Source organism: Schistocerca cancellata, chromosome 9, assembly GCF_023864275.1.
Source record: "Schistocerca cancellata isolate TAMUIC-IGC-003103 chromosome 9, iqSchCanc2.1, whole genome shotgun sequence".
Classification (NCBI taxonomy): domain Eukaryota; kingdom Metazoa; phylum Arthropoda; class Insecta; order Orthoptera; family Acrididae; genus Schistocerca; species Schistocerca cancellata.
The window spans coordinates 509,866,370-509,893,015 of record NC_064634.1 but is presented as its reverse complement, the minus strand read 5'-3'; the positions used below and the strand labels follow the sequence as shown (position 1 = coordinate 509,893,015).

Genomic DNA, 26,646 nt, shown 5'->3' with positions numbered 1-26,646 from the left:
GGGGAGGAATGATTGACGGTAAGTTTCTTTTTTTTTTTGGGGGGGGGGGGGGTGTCATCAGTCTTCTGACTGGTTTGATGCGGCCTGCCACAAATTCCTCTCCTGTGCTAACCTCTTCATCTCAGAGTAGCACTTGCTACCTACATCCTCAATTATTTACTCGATGTATTCCAATCTCTGCCTTCCTCTACAGTTTTTGCCTTCTACAGCTCCCTCTGGTACCATGGAAGTCATTCCCTCACGTCTTAACAGAGGTCCTATCATCTTGTCCCTTCTCCTTATCAGTGTTTTTCACATATTCCTTTCGTCTCAGATTCTGCCCAGAACCACCTCATCATTGATTACATTGTCAGTCCACCTAATTTTCAACATTCATCTGTAGCACATCTCAAATGCTTCGATTCTCTTCTGTTTCGGTTTTCCCACAGTCCATATTTCACTACCATACAATGCTGTACTCCAGACGTACATTCTCAGAAATTTCTTCCTCGAATTAAGGCCATATTTGATATTAGTAGACTTCTCTTGTCCAGGAATGCCCTTTTTGCCGTTGCTAGTCTGCTTTTCATGTCCTCCTTACTCCGTCCGTCATTGGTTATTTTGTTACCTAGTTAGCAGAATTCCGTAACTTCAACTACTTCGTGACCATCGATCCTGATATTAAGTTCCTCGCCGTTATCATTTCTACTACCTCTGATTATCTTCGACTTTCTTCGATTTACTCTCAATTCATACTCTTTAGACTGCTCATTCCAATCAGCAGATCATGTAATTCTTTACTTTCACTCAAGATAGCAATGTCATCAGCGAATCGTATCATTGATATCCTTTCACCTTGGATTTTAATTCCACTCCTGAAGCTTTCTTTTATTTCCGTCATTGCTTCCTCGATGTACATAATGAACAGTAGGGGCGAAAGACTACATCCTTGCCTTCCACCCATTTTAATACGAGCGCTCCGTTCTTGATCGTCCACTCTTATTATTCCCTCTAGGCTGTTTTACATATTGCATATGACCCGTCTCTCTCTATAGCTTACCCCTATTTTTCTCAGAATTTCGAACATCTTGCACCATTTTACATTGTGGAAAATTTTTCCAGGTGAACAAATCCTATGAACGTATTTTGATTTTTCTTTAGTCTTGCTTCCATTATTAACCGCAACATCAGAATTGCCTCTCTTGTGCCTTTACCTTTCCTAAAGCCAAACTCATCGTCATCTAGCGCATCCTCAATTTTCTCTTCCATTCTCCCTTATATTATTCTTGTCAGCAACTTGGATGCATGAGATGTTATGCTGATTGTGCGATAATTCTCGCACTTGTCAGCTCTTGCCGTTTTCGGAATTGTGTGGATGATGTTTTTCCGAAAGTCAGGTCGTGCGTCGCCAGACTCATACATTCTACACACCAACATGAATAGCCTTTTTTTGCCCAGCGATTTTAGAAATTCTGATGGAATGTTATCTATCCCTTCTGCCTTCTTTGATCTTAAGTCCTCCAAAGCCCTTTTAAATTCTAATACTGGGTCCCCTATCTCTTCTAAATCGACTCCTGTTTCTTCTTCTATCACATCAGACTAATCTTCCCCCTCATAGAAGCTTTCAATGTATTTATCAGTGGAATTCCCATTGCACTCTTAATGTTATCACCCTTGCTTTTAATGTCACCGAAGGTTGTTTTGACTCTTCTGTATGCTGAGTCAGTCTTACCGACAATCATTTCTTTTTCAATTTCTTCACATTTTTCATGCAGCCATTTCGTCTTAGCTTCCCTGCAGTTCCTATTTATTTCATTCCTCAGTGACTTGTATTTCTGTATTCCTGAGTCTCCCGGAACATTTTTGTACTTCCTCCTTTTTGTCGATCAGTTGATGTATTTCTTCTGTTACCCATGGTTTCTTTGAGTTACCTTCTTTCTACCTATGCTTTCCTTCTCAGCTTCTGTTATCGCCCTTTCTAGGGATGTCCATTCCTCTTCAACTGTACTGCCTACTGAGCTATTCCTTAGTGCTGTGTCCATAGCCTTACAGAACTTCAAACGTATCTCGTCATTCCTTAGTACTTCCGTATCCCACTTCTTTGCGTATTGATTCTTCCTGACTAATGTCTTGAACTTCAGCCTACTCTTCATCACCACTATATTGTGATCTGAGTCTATATCTGCTCCTGGGTACGCCTTACAATCCAGTATCTGATTTCGGAATCTCTGTCTGACCATGACGTAATCTAATTGAAATCTTCCCGTATCTCCCGGCCTTTTGCAAGTATACCTCCTCCTCTTGTGATTCTTGAACAGGGTATTCGCTATTACTAGCTGAAACTTGCTACAGAACTCAATTAGTCTTTCTCCTCTTTCATTCCTTGTCCCAAGCCCATATTCTCCTGTAACCTTTTCTTCCACTCCTTCCCCTACAACTGCATTCCAGTTGCCCATGACTATTAGATTTTCGTCCCCCTTTACATACTGCATTACCCTTTCAATATCCTCACACACTTTCTCTATCTCTTCATCTTCAGTTTGCGACGTCAGCATGTATACCTGAACTATCGTTGTTTGTGTTGGTTTGCTGTCGATTCTGATAAGAATAATCCTTACACTGATCTGTTCACGGCAACACACTCTCTGCACTACCTTCCTGTTCATAACGAATCCTACTCCCGTTATACCATTTTGGTTGATTTGTGGGGTTGAAGGGACCACACTGCAAAGGTCATCGGTCCCTATACCATTTTCCATTTTCTGCTGCTGTTGATATTATCCTATACTCATCTGACCAGAAATCCTTGTCTTCTTCTTTCCACTTCAGTTCACTGACCCCTACTGTATCTAGATTGAGCCTTCGAATTTCCCTTTTCAGATTTTCTAGTTTCCCCAACCCGTTCAAGCTTCTGACATTGCACGCCCCGTTTCGTATAACGTTATTATTTCGTTGATTGTATCGGCTGTACTTTCTAGAATTTTCTCTTCGTGGTCAATATGAGAGATGTATGCGGGGAGAAGTAATGTGTTGTCCGACTCTTCCTGAAAAGTGCTGTCCTGAAAAGTTAATCGTCCGCAGCTCGTTGTCGTGCGGTAGCGTTCTCGCTTCCCGCGCCCGGGTTCGATTCCCGGCGGGGTCAGGGATTTTCTGTGCCTCGTGATGACTGGGTGTTGTGTGATGTCCTTAGGTTAGTTAGGTTTAAGTAGTTCTAAGTTCTAGGGGACTGATGTCCATAGATGTTAAGTCCCATAGTGCTCAGAGCTATTTGAACTGAAAAGTTAATCGTAAATGTCTACCTGATGTACAACGCCTCTCTTGTAACGTCTGCCAGTGTAGTTTGTTTAGCATCTCCGTAACTCTCTATCGCCATCTAAAGGATCCAGTGACGAAACGCGCCGCTCTTCGTTGAATCTTCGCTATCTCCTCTATCAGTCCTACTTGATAGGGGTCCCAGATAGATGAACAATACTCAAGAATCAGACAAACAAGCGCCTTGTAAGCACTTTTTTCGTGGATGAGTTACATTTCCTTAAGATTCTTGTGACGAATCTCAGTCAGGTGTCTGCTTTTTCCCACTATCTAAGTGGTCGTTCCACTTAAGGTCGCTCTGGATACTTAGGCCTAGATATTTTACAGCAGACGCTGTCTCCAGCTGTTTGTCATCAATAGTGTAGCTTTACACTAGTGGATTTCTTTTCTTATGTATGCGCAATATGTTGTATTTATTTACGTTCAGGATCAACTGCCAGAGCCTGCACCATTCATCAATTCTCTGCAGGTCGTTCTGCAAATTTTTACTACCTTCTGGCGTTGCTACTTCGGTATAGACAACTGCATAATTTGCAAATAGCCTTGAAGAGCATCCGATGCTTTCTACTAGATCATTTATATATACTGTAAACAGCAACAGTCCTCTTGTACATCCCTGTGGTACTCCGAATATTACCTTTTCATCTGTCGATTTGGTTCCGTTAAGAGCGAAGAGTTAGTTCTATCTGCAAGAAAGTCTTGAATCCAATCTCAGGTCTGCTCCGATACTTTGTAAGCTCGTATTTTCGTGTTTTTTTCTGTTTTTCATTAAACATCAATGCGGGACGGTGTGAAATGCCCTACTGAAATCAAGGAGCACGGCATCAACCTGAGCGCCGTTGACCACTGCTGTGTGGATCTCATGGAGGAACAGAAGGGGCTGACTTTGGCAGGATCTCTGTTTGCGGAATCCATGTTGATTTTCATAGATGAAGTGCTGGCAGCACTTCAATACCCTCCGCTGCCTGAGCAACACCAACTGGGGTGCAGATTGCTCGACGCTGCTGCAGCTCTACAGAGCCCTTGTTCGATCCAACTTTGGAAGTTTGGTTCATGGTTCGGCGGCGCCCTCAGCGTTGCGTTTACTCGACGCAGTGCACCACTGTGGCGTTCGCCTAGCGACAGGAGCTTTAGGGACGCGTCCGGTGACCAGTGTCCTTGTGGAAGCCGGACTGCCTCCATTGCAGGTTAGGCGTGCACGACTGCTGGCCAGTTATGTAGCACACGTTCGTAGTTCTCCTGCACATCCTAATCACCGTCCCCTTTTCCCACCCACGGCGGTTCATCACCCGCATCGGCGGCCCAGGTCAGGGCTTCCAATTGCAGTTCGTGTCCGATCCCGTGTTTTTGAACTGGAGTCCCTGCCTTTACCACCTATACTTGAGGTACATTCACGTACACCTCCGTGGTGTACACCTAGGCCGCAGCTTCGCCTGGACCTCATATGGCCCTCAGTTAGGGCCTGGCCAGACAGAATGCGGCCTAGCCGTCCGGCCTGTGGCCTTGAGCCGCAGCCGGCAGGCCGCACTGTTGAATCGCTCGGTACTGTATGGCGGCGGTCACACAGAGTGCGGCTCTGCCGCACCGGCCGCCGCCGGGTTGTCACAGATTACAGATTCGCCGCAAGCCGGAGCGGCTGTTTGCCTCTGTTGGCCCACTCAACCGCTCTGCTGTCACACTGGAAGCAGCGGCGTGAGGCGGTTTTTGTCTTGCAGCTCGTAGTGCATGCATCGTGCACACAGAAGGACTTACAGAGGAGGTGAGACAATACAACTTCTTGTCTGATACACGCGATTTGGAGGTAGAATACTTCTGCCCTCGATATACTCTTGATAGAAAGCTGAAGTCTCAGAAATAGTGTTGTCACTGTGACGTCCATAACTTCCAATATCAACTACTGTAAACTCCGTAGTATGGATCTACGATCGCCAGGAGAACCAGCTAAAAGAACTGTTCGTAACAGAAGAACTGGGATCCACTATCCTTCGGGCATTTTAACCTGATAGGCTTTCCGTCTATGCTTCCAAGGCAGTTCAGAAACCCCCAAAGTTCTAGAAATCCTCCTTCAGATTTCTTCCACATCTCTGTTGTAGGAGTATGTAAATACTTGGCCTGTAGAACAGTCCATATTGCCTGGCACACTTATTTCACAATATCTGAGACTGTTGAACGTCCTAACCGAAAAGAAAAAGCTATGGCCTGGTGACTGTCGCCTGTAGTCAAGTATCTGGAAAAGATTGAAATCTGTTATGCCGATAAAACGAATGGATAAGTTAACGACCAAAGATATGTTTAAATTCAATGACAGTGGTATGAATACAATGAAAGAAAACAATCTATTAAGTTGAAAGTTCTCTCTAGCGGGACATACGGAACTACACTCCTGGAAATTGAAATAAGAACACCGTGAATTCATTGTCCCAGGAAGGGGAAACTTTATTGACACATTCCTGGGGTCAGATACATCACATGATCACACTGACAAAACCACAGGCTCATAGACACAGGCAACAGAGCATGCACAATGTCGGCACTAGTACAGTGTATATCCACCTTTCGCAGCAATGCAGGCTGCTATTCTCCCATGGAGACGATCGTAGAGATGCTGGATGTAGTCCTGTGGAACGGCTTGCCATGCCATTTCCACCTGGCGCCTCAGTTGGACCAGCGTACGTGCTGGACGTGCAGACCGCGTGAGACGACGCTTCATCCAGTCCCAAACATGCTCAATGGGGGACAGATCCGGAGATCTTGCTGGCCAGGGTAGTTGACTTACACCTTCTAGAACACGTTGGGTGGCACGGGATACATGCGGACGTGCATTGTCCTGTTGGAACAGCAAGTTCCCTTGCCGGTCTAGGAATGGTAGAACGATGGGTTCGATGACGGTTTGGATGAACCGTGCACTATTCAGTGTCCCCTCGACGATCACCAGTGGTGTACGGCCAGTGTAGGAGATCGCTCCCCACACCATGGTGCCGGGTGTTGGCCCTGTGTGCCTCGGTCGTATGCAGTCCTGATTGTGGCGCTCACCTGCTCGGCGCCAAACACGCATACGACCATCATTGGCACCAAGGCAGAAGCGACTCTCATCGCTGAAGACGACACGTCTCCATTCGTCCCTCCATTCACGCCTGTCGCGACACCACTGGAGGCGGGCTGCACGATGTTGGGGCGTGAGCGGAAGACGGCCTAACGGTGTGCGGGACCGTAGCCCAGCTTCATGGAGACGGTTGCGAATGGTCCTCGCCGATACCCCAGGAGCAACAGTGTCCCTAATTTGCTGGGAAGTGGCGGTGCGGTCCCCTACGGCACTGCGTAGGATCCTACGGTCTTGGCGTGCATCCGTGCGTCGCTGCGGTCCGGTCCCAGGTCGACGGGCACGTGCACCTTCCGCCGACCACTGGCGGCAACATCGATGTACTGTGGAGACCTCACGCCCCACGTGTTGAGCAATTCGGCGGTACGTCCACCCGGCCTCCCGCATGCCCACTATACGCCGTCGCTCAAAGTCCGTCAACTGCACATACGGTTCACGTCCACGCTGTCGCGGCATGCTACCAGTGTTAAAGACTGCGATGGAGCTCCGTATGCCACGGCAAACTGGCTGACACTGACGGCGGCGGTGCACAAATGCTGCGCAGCTAGCGCCATTCGACGGCCAACACCGCGGTTCCTGGTGTGTCCGCTGTGCCGTGCGTGTGATCATTGATTGTACAGCCCTCTCGCAGTGTCCGGAGCAAGTATGGTGGGTCTGACACACCGGTGTCAATGTGTTCTTTTTTCCATTTCCAGGAGTGTAGATGTTACTATCGTTTGCTGTATTCGTAAACACTGCAAATAAATTTATCACTCCACTCGTAACTACGTTGTGGGATAACACTTTCTCCCACCTAACCTGTCATATGATATAGCAAAACTGAAATGGACTAATTTATATGACTTCTGTTTGAAGCACAAAGAGGCCACAAACGGTAAAACTTACCGCAAACAAATGGTTAGCCTGTGCCTTGTATCAATTGGCTCTCTCCAGTTCGTTGTGTACTTCTCGGTGCTACCTTTTTATCAGGCGATGCATTTCCTCGAAACATTCTCGCGACATACGAAAATATTTGAAGAACCTATCTTCGTCAGACTCTTAGATCAATACACAGACGATGGTATTCTCCTAAGCTTTCTCTCTTGCTATTAATGTCGTGCACCCAACATCTCCTCTTCGTGGTGCCATTTCGTATCGCTAGTGCGAGCTACTCATTTCTGCAATAAAAAAAAATAATAATAATAAACTCGCACAAAGATAACGCGTCCCTTGTGGGTATTCCAAATCGTCTAAGGCCAAGACAATCGCGCTACGCATGCAAGCTTAATAATGGGGTTCGGCCCCTTCCACAGTGTACCAGCTGACGCATGAAGAGTCGGTGCGGCCGGCCGTTGCCTGTGTGGCGTCCCTGGCCGCTGACGCGCCAGGCCCACCTCTGTGCCGTCCGTCGCAGCGGCAGGCCGGATTCTGTCTGGCCACGCCTTTAACACCGCGACGCGGCTCCCCGCTGCCACTTCCTATCGATTCTTGACAAGTACGAAATGGTTTAAACCGACGGCTCGATGGCCGATACTCGCGTCGGCTTCGCGTATGTCCGTGGAGGACATATTGAACAGCATTCCTTGCCCGATGGCTGCAGCGTTTTACTGCCGAGCTGGTAGCTATATCTCGTGCTCTCGAGCACATCCGTTCGTGCCCCGAGGAATCGTTTGTTGTGTGTACTGGCTCCTTGAGCAGCCTACAAGCTATTGACCAGTGCTACCCTCGCCATCCTCTGGTGATGTCCTTCCAGTAGTCCATCCCGTGGACCGATCCCGTCGTTCAGTGGTATCTGTGTGGACCCCAGGACACGCCGGCATCCCAGGCTGGCCAGACAGGCTACGCGGAAGCCGCTTCTGGAGACGGGCATTCTGACTTACGCCGCAGTGTTTCCGGCTTTGGGAGACGGAATGGCAGAACAGTACGCACAACAAACTGTGTGTCATTAAGGAGACTACGAATGTGTGGAAGTCTTCCATGCGGGCCCCTCGCAGGGAACCCGTTGTCCTCTGCCGGGCCCGCATCGGCCACGCTTGGGCGACCCGCGGTTACCAATTGCGCCGTGAAGGCCCACCTCAGTGTTCGTGCAGCGCCAGGTTGACAGTGGCCCACAGTCTGGTGCACCGTCCCACTTTGACTGCCCAGCGACGAAATCTTGGGCTACCGGACTCGTTGCCGCTCATTGGCAGATTAAGTTTTACGTTTTATTCGTGAGGGTGGTTTTATCGTTTGATCAAAGTTTTAGCGCATGTCCTTTGTCCCTTTGTGTCCTCCACCGTAGTTCATTTAGGGTGGAGGTTTTAATGTGTTGCAGATTGGCTGGCTTTTCCTTTTTATTCTCACGGTCGGCCAGCCACTGTAATCTGCTTTCTTGTTGTACTCTCTTCTGTTTCTAGCGTCTCTCTGTATTCTCGTCCTCTTTTGTTCGTTTTAGTGTTCTTTGCGTTTCCTTCTTCTTGTGGTTTTTCCTTTCTTTCCGATTTGTGTTATATGTCTCGTGTGTTTTATTGTAACACTTGTGGCATTGTGTTATTAGGAGCAATGACCTGGTAGTTTGGTCCCTTCCCCCCCCCCTCCCCCGGACACTCTTTTAAACCAACCAACCGCCCGCATCTCGTGGTCGTGCGGTAGCGTTCTCGCTTCCCACGCCCGGGTTCCCGGGTTCGATTCCCGGCGGGGTCAGGGATTTTCTCTGCCTCGTGATGGCTGGGTGTTGTGTGCTGTCCTTAGGTTAGTTAGGTTTAAGTAGTTCTAAGTTCTAGGGGACTGATGACAGATGTTAAGTCCCACAGTGCTCAGAGCCATTTGAACCATTCTTTTCTTAACAGCACGTTGCAAGGCAGTCCAGATACACTCAATAATGTTCATATCTGGGGAGTTTGGTGAGCAGCAGAAGTGTTTAAACGCAGAAAAGTGTTCCTGGAGCCATTCTGTAGCAATTCTGGACGTGTGGGGTGTCGCATTATCCTCCTGGAATTACCCCGTCGGAATGCACAGTGGACATGTACGAATGCAGGTGTCAGTCGTATCTAGATGTATCAGGATTCCCATATCGCTCCATCTGCACACGCCCCACACCATTGGAGAGCCTCCACCAACTTGAATAGCCTTCTGCTGACATACAGGGTTCGTGTATACATCAGGTTGTCTCCATGCCCGTACACGTCCATTCGCTCGATACTATTTGAAACGAGACTCGTCCGACCAGGCAACATGTTTCCAGTCATCAACAGTCCGATGTCGATGTTGGCGGGCTCTCGCGAGGCGTAAGGCTTTCTGTCGAGATCAAGGGCACGCGAAGGGGCCTTCGGCTCCGAAAGCCCATATCGGTGTTGTTTCGTTGAATGGTTCGTACGCTGACACTTGTTGATGGCGCAGCACGAAATCTGCAGCAATTACCGGAATGGTTGCACTTCTGTCACGTTGAACGATTCTCTTCAGTCGTCGTTGGTCCCGTTCTTGCAGGGTTTTTTTCCGACCGCAGCGATGTCGGAGATTTGATGTTTTACCGGATTCCGATATACACGGTACACTCGTGAAATAGTCGTACGGGAAAATCCCCACTTCATCGCTCCCTCGTAGGTGCTGTGTGCCATCGCTCAAGCGCCGACTATAGCACCACGTTCAAACTCACTTATGTCTTGATAACCTGCTATTGTAGCAGCATTAACCGATCTGACAACTGCGCCAGACACTCGTTATATATAGGCGTTGCCGACCGCAGCGCCTATTCTGCATGTTTACACATCTCTGAAATTGAATATGCATGCCAATACCAGTTTCTTTGACGCTTCAGTGTACATCTACATGGATAAATAGTAAATAAAGTTATTCTACGTGAACAACGGTGTACGAATACTTTCTTCCACGATTGTATGTCTCGCGAAACCATTACGAAGGCTCCTGAGGACTATTTGCACTGTAACAGAGAACTACGGAAATGACGGTGGTACACAAGGTAGCCTCCGGCACACGCCGTAGGCTTGTTTGAGGTGAGTAGGTGTAGAATGGGTCGTGAAAGGCTGTTACGCTCTGCGTAGTGCCCCGTTTTGCAGCTGGCAGTAGGTCGCGGGACGCACGCGAACAGCGTCGCCCAGCAAGTTTACGCCGGACAGAGCGAGCGGCGGTGGCAGGTCGGGGCGACCAGCTGACGCAGAAGGCGAGAACGTGCGCGCCGGCCTCGTGGCCGTTGTGGGCCGCGCGTTGCGCAAGCGTCGCCTGCATAAGGTGACCCGGGCGGCCGGGCAGCCAGCCTCGCGAACAGCTGTTGCCGCCGAGGCCTGTTCGCACGCCTCCCTCCCCCCCTTCCCCCTGTGTCCTTCGGAAAGTTTCAATCCCAGTCATTCATTATTAAACCCAAGCTGGGGTGCAGGATTCCGCAGAAATTCCAACAGGAGACTAGTTACTCCTCTTTTCTCTTCAGAGAAGTGACATCAGTAACGAGTTTTGATTCTCTCGTTACCGTGTTAAAATCTGCTGCTTCTGCCAAAACACAACAGAGTTTACACAAATTCGTGTAACGAAGTGTCTAAAGCAGTTGAAATTACGGCGGAATCCTGAAACAGAGTATTATTAAACTTACAACTGAGGCCAAGAAAGGTCAATAGTTCGTGAAGTAGTCAGTTTTCGGTATAAAAATAAAGGTATAACTTCTCCATAACTCTTGTTGAAAAACGAACAATAATTCCCCTCTTCCCTGGTATCGACTACCCTTTAAAATTATATTATTACGCTGAAAAAGTATACATATCACAGTAGATAAGGAAGTTCCTCATATTAACCGTGGGGCAAAATACTCTCACCTTTGCGTGCTATAATTCACCAGAAGCTCATTTCGATAGCTCAAACTGTTTACGAGAAACAAGGTATGTTAGCAATATTTGACTCTCAATTTAGCGTTTGTGTGTTCGTCTCAAAGTGAGTGTGGTACACACATACACACAATCCTTTCTTTTTTTTGCGAATTTAGGTGTAGATATCGTGCCTAGCCTATAGAAAAATTCGACGTCTTAGCTGCATTTTGCGCACAATAGTGTATGACCTAAAACGCACCAAACAAACATGCAGCGATCCCTATCGTTTGTTGTAACCCATCTCAGTTTCGTGCAATGGGTTGCCTAGTTCCGAAATATCACATTAACTATATCCATTAACGAAGGGGTGTTCAGTTCATCGCGAAGCTGACGCACGAGGCTATGAGATGCGAGACGACCAAACTTTTTACCGAACAGTGTCTTTAAAAATCGTTTGAAAAAGGTTACAGAGTACCTGGCAGGCGCATGACATTCTGTCTCGCGGGTTAACCAGTGACATGAAATGATCGTACGGCATTGTTGGCCGGGAGACCCCACGCGGGGTGTCTGGCCGCCGAAAGTGCAAGTCCTTTTTAGCTGACGCCACTTCGGCGACTTGCGAGTCAGTGATGATGAAAGACACACAACACTCAGTCATCTCGAGGCAGAGAAAATGCCTGACCCCGCCGGGATTCGAACGCGGGACCCCGAGCGCGGGAAGCGAGAACGCTACCGCACGAGATGCAAACGGGTTAGCCAGTGTGAAAACCTGCCTAGCAGGCTGAGGCGTCGTACGCTAACACGAGTCTCGACTGGCTATCGCAGGTAGCATTCGGAGATGCCTACAAAGGAAACGGCACCGTGGCTATCACGGAAACCGTGCGAAGCTCTCTTCAGGGTATACGGCTCGCACCGTGTGAGCCAGCAAATACAGGGCTATTACAAATGACTGAAGCGATTTCATAAATTCACCGTAGCTCCATTCATTGATATATGGTCACGGCACGCTACAGATACGTAGAAAAACTCATAAAGTTTTGTTCGGCTGAAGCCGCACTTCAGGTTTCTGCCGTCAGAGCGCTCGAGAGCGCAGTGAGACAAAATGGCGACAGGAGCCGAGAAAGCGTATGTCGTGCTTGAAATGCACTCACATCAGTCAGTCATAACAGTGCAACGACACTTCAGGACGAAGTGCAACAAAGATCCACCAACTGCTAACTCCATTCGGCGATGGTATGCGCAGTTTAAAGCTTCTGGATGCCTCTGTAAGGGGAAATCAACGGGTCGGCCTGCAGTGAGCGAAGAAACGGTTGAACGCGTGCAGCCAAGTTTCACGCGTAGCCCGCGGAAAATTGGCTCATGCCACAACTGGAGACCGACAGCGCCGACTTCATCTTTCAACAGGATAGTGCTCCACCGCACTTCCATCATGATGTTCGGCATTTCTTAAAGCGGAGATTGGAAAACCGATGGATCGGTCGTGGTGGAGATCATGATCAGCAATTCATGTCATGGCCTCCACGCTCTCCCGACTTAACCCCATGCGATTTCTTTCTGTGGGGTTATGTGAAAGATTCAGTGTTTAAACCTCCTGTACCAAGAAACGTGCCAGAACTGCGAGCTCGCATCGACGATGCTTTCGAACTCATTGATGGGGACATGCTGCGCCGAGTGTGGGAGGAACTTGATTATCGGCTTGATGTCTGCCGAATCACTAAAGGGGCACATATCGAACATTTGTGAATGCCTAAAAAAACTTTTTGAGTTTTTGTATGTGTGTGCAAAGCATTGTGAAAATATCTCAAATAATAAAGTTATTGTAGAGCTGTGAAATCGGTTCAATCATTTGTAATAACCCTGTACAGTAAGCCGGCGACGAATCTCTCACTCCGTGGGGGCAGGCGCGAGTCGCCGCCCACAGACCTGTGGCTCGGCTGCCCCGAGGGCCGCGGGAAAACGGTGCAAGTACGCTCTCGTTAGCACACGACGAAGTTTAGTGAGAACCTTTTGACTGACACACTGATTTCTCGTGGGCGCTGTGCGAAGCTGTGGACGAGGCGGCCAGTGTAAGTTGCAGGGCCCGTGTTTCTCGTGGGTCCCGAGGCGTCACAGCCCGAGTGCTCCGCGCAGGCGCCACTGCGGTAGCAATCCGCTGTGCGATTTCCAGGCTGCAGACCGACGTGTACTGTGCATTTGATTTCACGCCGCAGGGGCACTAACAGGTCGCAGTAAATTAACTCTCTTTACCCAGGCGCGAATTCAGGGTTCGCTTCCGGGTATGGTCGTAGTGCCAACACCTAGGATTTTAGCAACAACAGCTCACAGACTGCCAGTGGCTTGGAAGGGCTGTTGAACGGAACAGACAGTGTATTGAAAACAGCTTATAAGGTGAACAAAAGTAAAAAAAGTACAACGAGGGTAGTGGAGCAATAGTGCTCGAAACGTATTCAATGCACTGACCGATTCTGGTTGTTGTTCACAGTAAAAGAAAAGAATAAATGTATCAGTTGTACGTTTTCCAGTATGTTTAGAGGAAGGTAGTCTGTTAGGAACTTGGCAAGGTGTATCAAGTGAGATGCTGGCACCTTCACCTGTGTGGAGCCTACTTCGGAGTTAGGCTTTCGCGGAGAACGCTGGTCAACCCGCGAGACAGAATTTGACGCGCCTGCCAGGTGCTCTGCAACCTTTCCCAAACGACTCTGGAACTTCCAGGATTACACTTAAAGCAGGCTGCGTGTTCCACAGCCTCGACCGTAGCCAGCACTGGCATTTGCAGTGCAGGAGGAAAACCGACCCTCTCAGATTTTTAAATTACTTCATTTTAGTCTTCGGCTGTGCTCCTATTTAGCCAGTTACAAAATTACATTACTACAGATTTTATTTTCAACTTTCAGTTGCTCTGGATATGTTACCATGTCACGATGTGATTAAGTTACCATATGTTGGGAGCCTTGATTGGCACGAATACTTGTGATATACGATTACTGTTTTCCAGTACTAATAGTTCTGTATCCCTCCATTTGAAAATTACTTGGCGCCCTGAAGTTACACGTGTTGATTGGATCAGGCATGAACAGTGCTTAAGTAAGTTAAGTGATTTGTCTAAATTCGCCCTTAAGATGAGTGACCGTCGTTTGCATTTGCGGCGTTATTCGGCATACAGGTAACTACAACAGTGTATCAAGTAGCAACTCCTATGACAGTCTGAGAAACCATTGTCTACAGTAATGATACATTTGGGGCAACACATTACGCTGTGCGGCGAAGGGCACTTCCAGTACGACGTTCATCCCCCCCACGTCCTACTTCTGTTCCACTTGGGAAGAACGACAGAAGGTAGTCTCCCGCCCTGCAGCGTCCGTCGCTGAAGTTTACGAGCACTACTGCAACGCTCTCGCGCTTTCTTAACGAACCTGAGGCGATCTGCTTCCTCATTTTTTTCCTTCTATTACCTCTGTCTCTTAAGGGTACCATCCAGCGAACAATATTCAAGAACCAGTAACCCAAGAATCGAGTTCCCAAGAACCAGTAACCCAGGAATCGAGTTCCCATATATGAAACAGCTTCAAATGTCTGAATACTGTACAAATGATTTAGTGGGCTCTCATTACCAAACACTGGACGAGTATAGTCTGGGTGATGTACACTCCACTATAGGAAAAGCTAGTTTTTTCACGCATCGAAATGTTCATGACATGTCCAGAATAATGTGTCGTACAATGATATAATTTTGTACGTAGTCCCTATATCCAGTGATGTAAGTAGGGACGCTCTGCAAAATGTGTTGTGAATAGAGTTAATAGTAAAGAAGTAATAATTGAAACGTCATGTCTGTTGTTTTTACTGCACGAATAGCGAAAATGTAGTAACCGATAAACTTATCTCCTGCCATTATTATGTGAGGGGGGTCAGATAGTAGTAGTTTCGAAAAACTACGAGTACGCGAGTAACCGCAATAACTGATAACACGTTTATCCCACTGTGAGGCAGGGCGGTCAGTGGCCTCATGAAAAAAATGTCTGCGGTTGTCCGTGGAACCATGATTGTCCCCAGGCGCGGACCTCTCGCCCCCACGCAAATGGACGGCTGCAGAAGCCTTTCTTCAGGGCTCGAAAAATATGAAAATCACTTGGGGAGCGATCGGGGCTGTACGGAGGGTGTGTAAGGGCTTTCCAGCGGAACTTTCGCAGCGCACTCGGAACAACATTGGCGACTTGTAGATGGGTACATAAATGAAGAAAGACGCTCGTGGCCATAGATTTGCGTAGGACGAAGACGTGCACACCTGGCTATAACCATGGTTTCTGTGAAGGCAATGGCTGTCTTGTCTCACTGTGAGATAAATGTATTAACAGTCGCGTTGATTACTTTTGTAATAATAAATAGTTTCCTTACTTGATTCCATCTGTCTAGTTTTCATTTTAACGCCCCTATATACGGGGTGTAACAGCTAACAGTGCAGAGATTACTATTGGTGACCGGAGACGATGTACTTAACAACATTACATCAGTAATTACGTCGTTTGCAGACATAATTAATTCGTTACAAATTCTGTTTTTCTAGGTTGGTTGGTACCTCGAAGTACATGCGGAACGAACAAGCCATAGCCGGCCGGTGTGGCCGAGCGGTTCTAGGCGCTTCAGTCTGGAACCGCGCGACCGCTACGGCCTCAGGTTCGAATCCTGCCTCGGGCATGGATGTGTGTGATTTCCGTAGGTTAGTTAGGTTTAAGTAGTTCTAAGTTCTAGGGGACTGATGACCTCAGATGGTAAGTCCCATAGTGCTCAGAGCCATTTGAACAGGCCATTAATGCATATTTTCCCTGGGGAGCACGTCAGCTGTTTAAGTGTGGACGCAAAACGTCAGTGTATACTGACAGGCGTAGTCCACTTACTGGTGCAGTTACGATCGTACTGATGACGTCAGGCTGTAAGTTTTATGACTTGCTTAAGGAAAGACTGTTCGATGCAGAGAACACACACACACACACACACACACACACACACACACACTATATATATATATATATATATATATATATATATATATATATATATATATATATATATATATTCTAAATTTAATTGAACCGAGCGAGGTGGCGCAGTGGTTAGCACACTGGACTCACATTCGGGAGGACGACGGTTCAATCCCGTGTCCGGCCATCCTGATTTAGGTTTTCCGTGATTTCCCTAAATCGCTCCAGGCAAATGCCGGGATGGTTCCTTTGAAAGGGCACGGCCGACTTCCTTTCCCATCCTTCCCTAATCCGATGAAACCGATGACCTCGCTGTTTGGTCTCTTCCCCCCCCAAACAACCAAACTAACCAACCAACCAAACTTTAATTGAATTACTGTATGTTATACCTTTAAAGTAACGAGTAGGTTATGGTTTATGACAGCATTTTAAACTCGGCTAAAACTTATATGAAATGCTGAAAATCAAATTTTTTAATTGGCCTGGAAGGCGTTAGATAGGCAACTTGCTACAGGACTGGGTGACCTGGTGACGTTTTAGGTGTTTAGTAACAGATCGCGCGAACGGGTCTAACACCCTTGTTAGGTGTACTGTCACGTTATCGGAGACTGATAGCTCGATAATGAGGAAGTGTTATTGAGCAACACTGCGTATCTCGCAGTCCATTTTCCAGCAGGCTGTTGCTGATGGTTCCACCGGATGCTCTGGGATTGACGTTGAAACCAATTTGCGGCGCGGTCGCGGTGCGGTCGGCAGTGACTGCTGGTCTGACGAGGAACTGCAAGCGTGAACTGTTGCTGCTGGCGCCAGGGAGCACAGCACGATTGCGTCGGGTGCGTCATCTTGCTGGCTACACTGAATATCAGACGCAAAGGCAACACAATGTCTCCATAGTTTACCATATTTTGCTAGCCAAAAACGTATTAAGTTTATTTCCCGCATCTCCATCTGAAATTATGAAAGCGACTGACTCAGTGTGTCAAGATTATAGCAATTAACCGCAGACTTTTCATTCACGTCAGGTGCGATATTTGCTAAGTGAAATACTTGGCGTTCTTTGTCTGCGAAACTGCCTGACGGATTACTTTTTTTCTGGAGATTCGAAGCCCGAACCTTGCGTTTCGTGGCAGTGCTCTTATTGACTGAGTAACTGGGAACATATCACAACCCACTCCCACGTCTTTAATTCGTCCAGGACCTCCCCCAAAATATAGAGACTTCACTAAATCAGTGCGTCTTGGGGTAGTCAGCTTTTTTTTTTCTTTTTCTTTTTTTTTATAAATGCGCTACTATTCACTGCTGAGTTAAAAATCTAAATTCTTCATTCATCGTCGGATTTAACAACGAAACATTCTTATGTGTCAATGAAAACAAACCAGGGGACGCTTAGACCCCCAACAGGGTAAGTCAGAATAACGTAAGTGTGTTTCATTGGAGGAGTCCAGCATTCTTAAGAGGGGTAGCATGTCAAACGGGCCGACTTGGAGCAGGAGAGGCATCACAGGGCATTTAAATTTCCACTGTCTATACTTTTACCAATGAATTCGTAAAACTTTGTCAGCATCACCAGGAAGGACTCAGGATTCACAGTCATAACAGTGGAAGTTCAAAAACGTAACAAAATATTTTTTTTTACGTGTGAAATATCATCATTTTCTCACTTATTATTGGCTGCATTTGTTGCTATAGGGACACGTATATCGCTCATCAGTTGAGATAAAAGTGAAGAGGTGCCCGTTGGCGTCCTTGGGCTATAAACCAACGAAGTGTTTCTTTTCCTTATGCTTATGTCACTTCTCTTACGAACTCTGTACTGACGTGACATTGGGATGCTAATTCACCGCTGGCTGTCGTTCTATGTTTATGTCTGGCCGGTGGCCAGAAGGGCCGTGTTGCAATACGTTAATGCTGAGTACAGGGGTTCACGCCGTGCCGTGGTGTTCTCACATTCTCGCCCTCTGCTGCCTGTCAACGTCAGCTCCCTGCGTGGCCTCGGACAGAAGGCTAATCTGTGTCTTGAAGTAACGCTGTAAGTAGTCTAGTCTAATCTCATCTCCACGTCACGAAGTCAGTAACTACAAAACGATGAGAATCAGGAGACATCAAGTACATGCAGGGGTACCTACCAGAACTCGACGAACAAAATTTTGAGGCTTGTTCAGGGATACTATCTGAATATTTCAGTATAAGGCGCCCGTGGCGTCCGGTGGCTCGTTGCAGAGTAGGTGCATTTCGTTTGATTTCCTGCCCCCATTTACCGGTACTGGCGCTATTTAAATAAATAAATAGCACGGTAAAAAGTGGCTGGTTGCTGTTGTCTTGTATGTAAGAGTCAGCCTGTAATTTGTACACAGCCACGGGGTCAGAATGTCAGTTTTCGACAAAATAGCAAAATCAAATAGCTGAAAGTCATGTAAAAGAAAAAAGTTTTTCTGGGTATGGATTTGTTGGGTATGGATTTGTTTCTGGGGAATGACTTCACGTATATGTTTACTTTACGTGACATAATCCATTACTCGTATATTGCATGACAAGGGCACTGATACTAACAAGTAAAAAAAAAAAAAAAAAAAAAAAAAAAAAAAAACGCGAATGTGTGAAGATGTTTTGATTTAAATGTCTTTGAAGCTGGCAAATAAGTCGAAAAGCTAGTTCCCTTCTTTTACGTCCCTAATTCTGCCCAGGACATATTCGCCTTTTCTTTGGTGTATAACAGGAGCACTTTCCATTCTGGTACTCTCATTATTTGATGTGATTAGTAACAGATACAAACGAATTACTACCGCCCACATATATCTCGCGTAATGATCACAACGAAAAGATCCGAGAAATTAGAGCAAATACGGAGACTTACAAGCAGTCGTTCTTCCCACGCACAATTCGTGAATGGAACAGGGAAGGGGGGATCAGATAGTGGTACAATAAGTACCCTCCGCCACACACCGTAAGGTGGCTCGCGGAGTATAGATGTAGATGAATTGATTCTATGCGTCATTGGAAAAGGAGGCGTTGGCCCCTAATAAACCCTTTTGGCTGCTCTTTGGCAGACACTTCGGCACTCAGTCACACGTCGACTGACCCAGTAAGTGAACCGATCATAATTCCATAGAAAACGTTAGTGGCTATTTGGAACCGCGAACAAATTGTAGCTGTCTACATCCCTGCAGCTTACGAGAATATTACTAATCCGTGATTGACATCAACGGGATAGGTCACATCTTGGGAAACATGTGGACATCAGGTCTGCTCGCCGGCGTCGCTACACGGTGTGAGCGAGATTCTCTAAAAGTTCCGTGAGTAGAAGTTTTAGATTTCGAAAAGATTTCATAGTGCAGCATAAAGAACCGCAGCATATGTCTTCACTGATCAGCTTGTCGGAGTCAGAAAAGTACTTACGCGCACTGAATAATGTACTGGTTAAAGGAATTCCCTAGATGTCTACATCCTATTGTTGGTTCTATTCAAGTGCAGTTACGCATTTATACGATGTGACTGTCAAACTTTCCTTATCTTGACAGAAAGGAGTGACAAGAAACAGAGTCGTCATAATGTTATCTTGCGCAGAACACGGTTCGCGTTTTGAACTCTTATCTTGCTAACGTGACTTTAGTTGCGCAGCAGCAAAGTGGGGTCATTGTATTGCTTGTGGAGAACTTTCGAACCAATTATTACACAGCGAAAAAATATGGACTAAACAGTAGCGTATGCATTTATAGTGCTACAACGATCAAAAATAATATTACGACAATGTCGAACCTTATTTTCATGATATAAAGAAGAATTGACGATATTAAAAATGTAATTATAATTTTATTATTTTAATTTTTGTGCTCAGTGAATCAAAGACTTTCTAGTGCACGGAATAAATTAACATTGTTTGTATTACGAAACTATATATGATTGTTAAGTGAGAAACTGCCTATTGGCTTCTGTCTCGGGTTCTTCGGCCGACGTTCATCTAATGATTTTTCTGACGTTTCGCCAGCACGAGTGGCTGGCATTGTCAAAGCTTCACCCCCCATTGTCGGTGGTGAACTGGAGCCGAGCTCGCGGCCGCAGACTCGTCCTGGCGAAACGTCACAAAAATCATTACATGAATGTCGGCCGAAGAACCCGAGACAGAAGCCAATAGGCAGTTTGTCAACAAGTGGCCACGAAAGCCTTAACAATTTTGTTAAGTGTGAACTGATTCTATGTAAGACATTTTGTGTGGGCGGATTTTGTTCTCGTACTGGTCGGTAGAGAAAGTTTCCTAAACGATGTATGTAATGTGAATGTATAAAGGCTATAAAAAGGAGAGAGAGAGAGAGAGAGAGAGAGAGAGAGAGAGAGAGAGAGAGAGAGAGAGAGAGATAATCCTTGCGGACAATCACCATATTGTATAAGAAAAGGTAAATACAAGTTATTCAAAACAAATATATCTAAAGTGTATCGTCTTGTGATTTCTAAAGACTGAAAATTGCGGTGTTTAATCTAAACATGTCCTGAATAACAGCGAAAAACATTTATGTCGTCATATATTTTCTTCGTTTGATCTTTAATCTTTAAACCAACCAACCAACCAACCAACCACGGTTGTGATTCACACGTTACTTTTTGTTACGCGACGTGTTACGAATATTTTCATTATACGCGCAAAAGTGCACACAGCTTTAATCGAACCTGCATCTTTCGGAAATAACAACTCTTAATCAGTACAATTACGCGAATACCGTCTAAATCGCAACCGTGATCACAAAAGTGTTTCCCGGACCTGATGTATATAAATGTGTAGACTTGAAAACGAACAGCATTGCGCCATCGCTGGCTCGCAACAATTGAAAGAAAACAAAACAGGGACTGAACAACTTTAAATTTTAACGCCGTCAGCGTTACGAAATGTGAACGACGTAAGTTAATTAATTGAATATTAACAGGAAGAGAATTATTAAATTTTAAAGATTAAATCATAGCAAGAATTTAAAGCATTTTAGCATCATTACGTTTCTTTGTATTTAGTACTTGAGTATCAGATAGTATCATATCTAGTTAAAAGACAGTGCGTAAATAAAATTGCCACCTTTTATAATTATTATTATAGCAATTCACATTGCTCATTTATGTGTGACAGACCGGGAATCGAACCTGGAACTCTGCCTACTGCAGGAAACGACGTGTTAGTTACGCGTCGCAACACGCTTCCCGTCCAGATGTAAAGTTTCAACTTGGTCCGATTCCTGTGTATATTTAACGAAAACTCGAGGGAAATGGATGTTACTTGAGTTGCTAGCCGTAATGCATTACCCACCCCTCTTGGAATACATAAATACACTGAAAAACCAAAGCATTGCGAACGCGACCCACAGCGAGATCGTACGGCACCTGGCTCCGTTTCGGGCCCGTAACGTTGTAAGGAAAGGTGTAGCGACGACGGGAAATCCAGTGACACAGGCGCCTTTTGACAGGTGTTTGTGGCGCTGTGCCTCGTAACCAGCCACTCGGAAACGGGGAAGCTCTTGGACTGTTAGCGTACAACTGTTGCGACCATTTACGCAAAGTGGTAGGAGGACGGTGAAACCATGCACGCCTCATCACAAAACGCCGAGGTCGGAGGCTCGTGCGCTCCGTGTAGCAAGAGGCGCACTGATTTGCGGCAGGTACGACGACATCCACTCCGCAGGAGTTCCTCTGCTGACCCACGATTGCTGTGGGCACGGGATCGTCGAGATTAGGCCTAGGAGCAATGGAGACATGTCGCCTGGTCGGGTGACTCGCGTTTTATATTGCACCAGGTCGACGGTCATGTTCGGATGCGCCGTCGTCCCGGCTATCGGCTGCTCGAACAGTACACCGAACCACGGACGCAGGCCGATGGGGGCAGTATTATGCTGTGCGGGACACTCGCCTGGGCTTCCACGGGACGTGCGGCACTAATCGAAGCTACCGTGATGCCTGTGGATTGCGTCAACATTACTGCGGACCACCTACAACTGCTTTATGGCTTAACCGACAGCGATGGCATCTTCCATTACAATAACAGCCGTATTAGTGGCTTCAGAAGCACGATAGTGGGCCAATGTTGGCATGTTGTCCACCAAATTCGGCTGCTCGGAACCTGATGGTATACATCTTGGACCGTACCGGTTACCAGCTCCGTGCCCACAGAGCACCGGCCCCACTTTCGTCCGGAAATCTGCTACAGAGAGACTCACAAACCAGTCTTCAGTTGGGTGAGCAGTGTCGTCGCGTTCTTTGAGATAGCAAAAAATGCTAGCTCGATTTCTTTTGTTAGTTCTGTTAACTGTTCCACTCCCTCTTCTGGTATGTGGCCAATTTCGACGGCTCTCTGGGACCAACGTCCATTCCCGAACTCCCAGCCTGACCGTAGCAGATGATGTCATTGCGCACCCTGTTGTTATCTCCAATACCTTGGGCCGCCATTCTGTGGAGATTTTGAGCTCTCCCACTGTCACCCTGCCTTTCTCCATCGGAAACGAGCGGAGGAGACTCGGGCGATACTCTTCTCTAAATTGCGAGTGCACCTTTACTATGAGGGAGCTAGATGATGCCCTCACTTCATCTACTCTATGTGGAAAACAGTAATATAAGTGTGTAATATGTCAGCCGCAAGCACAAATAGTTCAGTATCATTTTAACAGTAGCCTCATATCAATATTATGTAGCTATTTCACACACACACACACACACACACACACACACACACACACACACACACACACACACACACACACTCCTGAAAAGCTAGTTCAATGGTTCAAATGGCTCTGAGCACTATGGGACTTAACATCTGAGGTCATCAGTCCCCTAGAACTTAGAACTACTTAAACCTAACTAAGCTAAGGACATCACACACGTCCATACCGGAGGCAGGATTCGAACCTGCGACCGTAGCAGTCGCGCGGTTCCGGACTGAGCGCCTACAACCGCTAGACCACCGCGGCCGGCGAAAAGCTAGTGACTGCGGAATTATTGTGAAATGAAGTTAATGATTTTCTGTTTACAGTTTAATCATGCCAAACACATTGTGGAATAGCGCATCTCCTGTACTTCATTTCAGCAGTTTATAATGTAAAGAAAATAACGCACTTTAATAATTAAATAGTGCCACTCTAATTCTTTAATGACACACTCACTCCATTCACTGATTTCACGGAATTTGTGAATCGCAACGTAAAATTGTTAAAAGCAAAGAGATCTAGGGTATCAGTTACGGGTTAGAAACCGTGCACTTTGACACAATGAACAAAGCATGTTACAAATTTCGAAGCAGTATTCACAAACCTCTCTCTCACTCACTTCACTGTACAGTACTTCGCGCCGGTGCATAATTCGGCTGCAGTGGGGCGGAGTGACTGACAAACTTCCGGTGCTCGCGAAGGTTTGAAAGCTGTACTTTCAGGAGATTATAACTGAGTACTGTCAGAATTAAGACCCGTATTTTTGTGCGGGATAGACTACTGAGGCTAATATTGCAAGTGCGCCTTTTATCCTTAAAATGTGACGCCAAGTTGAGGTGTCCTTGTGCGATGAAGAGATTGGGATAGGAGGAGAAATCGTGCCGGGCCACTTGAAAGCAGTCTGAAGACCGATGACTAAATGAAGCAAGAAATTTGGTCGCGAGATTTGGGACGCGTATAGGCGGACAGCAGCCTTGATGGTAGTCACACCTCGTGTACTGTCTGCGGGTTCCTTCGTCGGCAAGTAACGCTTATGCTATTGGACAGGCGGTGATAATTTGTCTGTCAAGTGCGTGCAGTCCAGAAAGGGCACGCAGGCGATTTGGAACGTGTGGCTCCTAGAACTGTTGATGGCGGGACATACAGCCACAGCGCAGCGGCACGTGTTGAGTAAGGAATCGCAGCGACCCGTCGCGAGGGCGTGCGATCAGCACGTAGACCACCGCATGTGCGCGGGTGGGTCGCCGATCGCAGCGCGCGGTCGCTGGTCGCCCGCAACTCCTGAACCGCATCTGCCGTCTGCTAATACGGCTCGATGGCTGCGACTCGTTTGTGTTATTTGTTTCGCTTCCCTCTGGTCACGTTGAACAATAAATTTATATAAAAATCTATAGTTATTCAGTGAACACGAACCACTCTAAAACGTGGAATTAAAGCTAGAGTTGGCATTTACGGCAGTAAGTAATACACATACAGAACCATTGGCAGCTTGAGGTTTTGCAGTTGTTAGCATTTGGAAGCATGTGGTGCAGAATTTGAGGTGTTTACACTGGAGTGCGTCTAGTGATTTGGAGTTATTTATGAAACAACTTGCCCAAAAACTCGGCGTTGCCGAGGTGTTTACTTATAAGCTGTATGTACACGCTCTTGTCACCAGCGTCAGGCCGTGCGCTTAATGTTTGTGACGTCATATCTCCTGAACCATGTTCGGTACAGTGTTACATAATTGTGCACGTACAGTCAGCGGCATATGTCGATACTAAGAGCAAAATGTGTTGCGAACGGAATCAGTAGCAACGAAGTAATAAATTTAAACGTCACGCGCGATGCGGGAGTCTTTCACGGATCTCACTACTTATGACATCATACCTTCAGAACTATGCGTCGCACAGTGGTATGATTTTGTAGATGCATTCAGCGGCGTATGTTGACACTGTCTGCGGAATTTATAGCCAGTAGAGTTAGTAGCGAAGAAGTAATGAATTTAAATCTCATGCATGATGCTGCGTCTCATTGTTTGATGTCATATCTCCTAAACTATGTGTCGTACAATGCTACAATTTTGCCATCACTTCAGCGGCGTGTGTACATACTGCCTGTAAAATATGTCGCGACTACAGTTGATAGTAAAGAAGTAATAAAATATACTATCGTGCCTCATGCGGTACTTTTACTACGTGAACGTCGGATAAATACTAAGTGATAAACATTTTTCCTTTCATCATTTCGTTAAGGTTTGAAATAGTGTGTAAAGCCTGTTGCAAATGACTTAGTGCTCTCATTCTGAAATACTGGATGAATAATAAAGTCTTGAAATTCACACGTCACGGACTAAGCTTCCTTTTCACCGCCTTCCCTTTGACTGGTAGGTGATTGGTATCCCACAGCTATTGTCGCCTTATAGTACGGTGTGTTTGTACAAAGTTTGGTTGAAATCGTTCCAGTGGTTTACGACAAAATGTGGAAAACACACACACAGACACACATATATATATCAGGGTTGGAACTTAAATAGTGACAACTATTTATTCACAACCGATACAAAAGATTTATGGAAGGCGTAGTATACCGTTAGCAGAGCCTGTTCTGTTGATGGTGCTAATGGAGCGGTCTACTACCTGTCGAAGCTCTGGAACAGTTCTGAAGCGAATGCCACGAAGTGGCTCCTTCATCTTCGGAATCAAATTAAAGTCACAAAGGAGTTAAGTCCGGGGAGTATGGTGGATCGTACAGTACTTCCCAGTCCCATCGACCGAACAGAGCAGCCACAGCTTGCGCTGTATGCGCCCGCGCGTTGTCGTGCAAAATGATGGGTGGGTTGCGCAGAAAGTGTCGCCGCTTCTTTCGCAAAGCTGGTCGCAGGTGACTTAAGTCTTGACCAGATGTACGTCACTTATTTGCGATTGCACCGCGACAGCGATAAAGCCAGAGTGAAGTATCCACAACATTCCACATATTGTATAAACGGTTTGAGATATCGAAATGTTTTTTGGCAAAAGATAGCACACAAAGAGGAGAGTATTTTGCTGTATGGCTATTATGCAAAACGTCATTATCTACCATGTCATTCCACTAACTACGAACTTTTCCGGTTGAAGAATGTAATTTCCAAGGGCCATCGATAGCTGGTGAAACGAGAAATGCTGTCGGTTTTGGAACAACATAAGTGAAGTCATTACTCGTTTATTTTGTGTCAAAGATGTGCTTTTTCGCGAGATGCTGACCTTACATTTCCTCAGTTCCTCACCTGATAAGCTTAATAAACCACTGTTTCAGAATTCTGTCGCAATTTCGTCCGCACAACATGTTAGTGAGGTGAGGCTGTGTATAAACTCCGCTGAGTTTCGGCAAAAGAAACAAATTTTAACATGGCAGCAATAGAAATGTGTAAGTTTTACTCAAAATTTCCCACTCGTGACTCTTCTCTGAAAGTTACAAATGATTAATAAACCAGGTTGCATTTTCAGCGGAATTATTTTTAGATATTAGCCAAAGAAGAGGTGACAGATCTTTTTGAATGGTTACCATGCAAGTGTGGAGAGGCCCACTTAATATTTACCAAAAATGTGAGTGTAGGCTTCAGTTTAGGAAGGCACTTCCCGTCCAGTGCTCGGCCTTTCCCCTGCAGCGCCTGCTCGCAGCCCCCGCTATTGCCACTCTCCCTACGCTTCCCCAGACGGCTGGGCATCTAGCGGCCACGGCATTCTGCGCGCAGTATACTTGCCTTCATTGAAGGATGTAAAGTACAGGTCAGACGAGAAGACTCAGTGTCCGTGTAAACCGTGTTTAGTGTAAAATGTTGTTATTCAGGTTAGTACATATGTTAC

The 26,646-nt window shown here is 46.4% G+C and overlaps 1 protein-coding gene across 5 annotated transcripts in view; it reads left to right on the top strand.

Moving 5' to 3' along the window:
- The window catches only part of LOC126101139 (tau-tubulin kinase homolog Asator), a 690,846-nt gene that overhangs the window by 481,394 nt on the left and 182,806 nt on the right, over positions 1 to 26,646 (top strand). The window lies entirely within an intron of this gene.